Source organism: Theobroma cacao, chromosome 3 (assembly GCF_000208745.1).
Source record: "Theobroma cacao cultivar B97-61/B2 chromosome 3, Criollo_cocoa_genome_V2, whole genome shotgun sequence".
Classification (NCBI taxonomy): domain Eukaryota; kingdom Viridiplantae; phylum Streptophyta; class Magnoliopsida; order Malvales; family Malvaceae; genus Theobroma; species Theobroma cacao.
The window spans coordinates 24,069,332-24,072,752 of record NC_030852.1 but is presented as its reverse complement, the minus strand read 5'-3'; positions in this window follow the sequence as shown (position 1 = coordinate 24,072,752).

The window sequence follows — 3,421 nt, the reverse complement described above, 5'->3', positions numbered from 1 at the left end:
TTTTAATTGTCTCCTATTACTCGGCTTTAGATTATTTTGATGATGTCTGTCTACTCACTGGGATTTTATAATCTCACCCCTTCTTCCTATACATTTTTCAGGCTCAGAATAGGCAGTAGACTGTCAATTGCATCGAGAAGTAAATTTCGGAGTTGCATCCTAGAAAGCAAGGTTATAGACTTAAACCTTTTCAGTTATTTGGGGGCCCACGTGTCATTGTAATTTAAATTGTATACCCCAATTTTCTATATTACAGTATGTATAAATTTATTTTGTTTTTATGTGCAGAAAACTAATTTTTGATCTTTCAAAAATATATATATATTGGTTTACATTAAAATAGATTATTTAAATTAATATTTTATTTAATTTTATTATTCAAAAAAAAGAAGAAAGAGAGAGAAATGGAAAAACTAGTACAAAAGCCTTGCGAGGTCTCGAAAGCATTTAGAGGAAGAATGTCTATCGAGGCTTCGCGGCGGGTGTCACGGGCTCGATGGGAGTTTCCGGGTCGGGACACATATACTTTTATAAACAATTTCAACTTAACTCTATGCATTGTTGAAAGTGATAGAGCCTTAAATCTCAAATATAAACCTAAGAATATGATATATTGGATTGTCCTATAAACAATCCATAGCAATTGATGTAGTTAGAATGTCCTTTTTAATGCAAGTCAATTATATTAGGTTTTCTGTTTTGGAACAGAATGGATGGGAATATAGTTGATTCACATCAATTGTAAGAAAACCATAATCGATGCTATTGATGATAATAACACTCAAACAAAAACAAAACGTTTTTTCACGTTTAATTTCATAAGCACCTTCATTACATAACAATAACTATAGCAGCACAAAAATTGATAAATCGAGCAAATAAAAAAAATCAATGCACTAATAGTGATTTATTGTGATAGCACTTTCGTTGAAGTGATTCACAATAGCAAAGCAACAATGAGTGATCAAAGTTAAAGCCAACAACAAACAAAATGAAAGAATCATGTTCAATATCCAAACTAAAGTATACATTACAGAAAGCTTGATATAAAGCATTTACCTTTACAAAAATTGAATTGTGAGTGTCAATGTCAAATATTCATAGTGTTCTTAGTACAGCAAGTCCCACCTAAAATAATAGAAAATATTTTAGTTAAGAAAGCTAAAACAAAATATATTGTCCATTTAATTCTTCTTCTGAGAGCTTATCAAAAAATTTAAAAAAATTAAAAAAAATTAAAGAAATCCTTACAGAAAGCATAAGCCCGATATCCATGCTTATGAAACTAACACCAAGGAAGGCCACCATGCAATTGTAAAATTTAAATTTGTCAACTTTAAAAAGGTGAATCATCTCCTCATAGTTGATTAGTCCAAACATAGCAAACATGATAATAGCAGATAAGGCTACCAGAGGTGTATAATTGAAAAGAAGAGCCAAGAACAGAAGTGTTAAAATCATGCAAAATCCCATGACTACATTGGACATAGTTGTCTTGCACCCAACATTGAAATTCACAACGATTTTTAAGAATGGCCCTAATAAAAATACCCAAGAAAGCAGCACAGAGAATTAAAAAATATGTGAGAATGTCAAGGAAATTCTCATTAAGGAAAAGCTCAATTACAGAGTATATATACAAAGGTTTTTCAACTAATCAGCTAGTGAGAGAGAAATAATAATGAACTAAACTATTAATAACAGACTAACTAACATTTGAAAAGAGTAAAGTGAAAAGAATAAAGCTTTAAATGGTAACTATGGGAGGCAAGCATTAGTGATACGGTGTGTTCCATTCCTCTTTTATTTTCTTCTTCAATGAAACGGTGCATACATTATTTTCAGTCTTGTTCACTTATTTCTGAAGTTCTTCTTCTTCAAGTCTCAGCCTTCTTCATTTCGCTTATCTTCCAAATTTATTTATCTACATCTCACATCTAATACTCCCCTTCAAGAAGAGCATAATCATTGAGAACATTTATCTTATGCAGTAAGAAATAAAACTGCTTTGGCTGTAAGTCCTTAATGAATAAGTCAACTATCTATGAATCAGTGGCAATGTGTACTAGTTTGATGAATTTAATTAAGACTTTTCTCTGATGAAGTGGCAATCCATCTCTATGTGTTTCATTCATTCATAAAAAACTAGTTTCTGCATATGTGCAATGCTAATTGATTGTCACAATAGAGAGTCACTACTTCATCATGATTAACTTTAAAATCTACTAACAATAACTTCAACCAAATAACTTCATAGCATGTGGTGGCCATGGATCTATACTCTGTTTCTGTTAAACTCCTGGCCACTATCTGCTACTTCTTTGACTTCCAACTTACCAAGGATTATCCAATAAGTATGCAATAGCCTGTTATGGATCTTTTAGTTTCTGGACAACCAACCCAATCACTATCTAAATATGCATATATTCTCAATTTGGAGTCTGATTTCATCATAATTCCTTGGCCTGGAGCCTTCTTCAGATACTTTAATGCTATATAAGCTACCATTAGGTGCCTTTTCCCTAGTCTATCCATGAATTAAGAGAGAACCTACACTGCATATGAGATATCAGGTCTTGTAAAAGTGAGATATAAACGGTTCCCTATCAATTGTCTATAGCTGGTAGAATTATCTAACTCTTCTTCCTTTTCAGTTTTATTGAGCTTGTGGTTATAATTGATAGGTGTTGAAATAGGTTTGTATCCAAGTAGCCCTTAACTTTCAAGTAAATCTAAGGTACATTTCCTCTAGCAAATGGATATTCCTTTTATTGATTGATCAATCTTAAGACTTAGGAAATATTTAATAGTTCCCAGATCCTTTAGTTTGAATTTTTATTTCAGGTACTGCTTCACTTCATTTGATGCTTTAATAGATGTGCCTCTTACTAAGATATCATCCACATATACTAAAAGAGCAATAAAATTTCCATTTTTTTTCTTTATTGTGAACAAAAAATAGTCTGACATTGACTGTTTGAAACCATATCTTAAAATGGAAGCTGTTAGCTTAAAATTCCATTGTCTAGATGCTTGCTTCAGTCCATATAAGGACTTGTGCAATTTGCAAACCAGTTTAGATCCACTTGAATTCTCCCCCTTGATCATGTACCCCTGTTGGAGTTTCATGTATAATTCCTCTTTCAACTCTCCATTTTGAAAGGCACTGTTTTTGTCCAGCTGTGATAGTGACCATTTGTTTGTTGCTGCTAAGGCTAAGAAAACCCTAACCATGTTTTGTTTTGCCACCAGGTTGAAGGTTTCTTGGTTGTCAAACCCTTCAATTTGGTTATATCCTTTGGCTACCAATCGAGCCTTATATCTTTCCACTTCTCCATTGGCCTTTAGCTTAAGCTTGTACACCTATTTGCATCCAATTACATGAGAGTCCGAGGGTAATGGAACTATACTCCATGTTTCG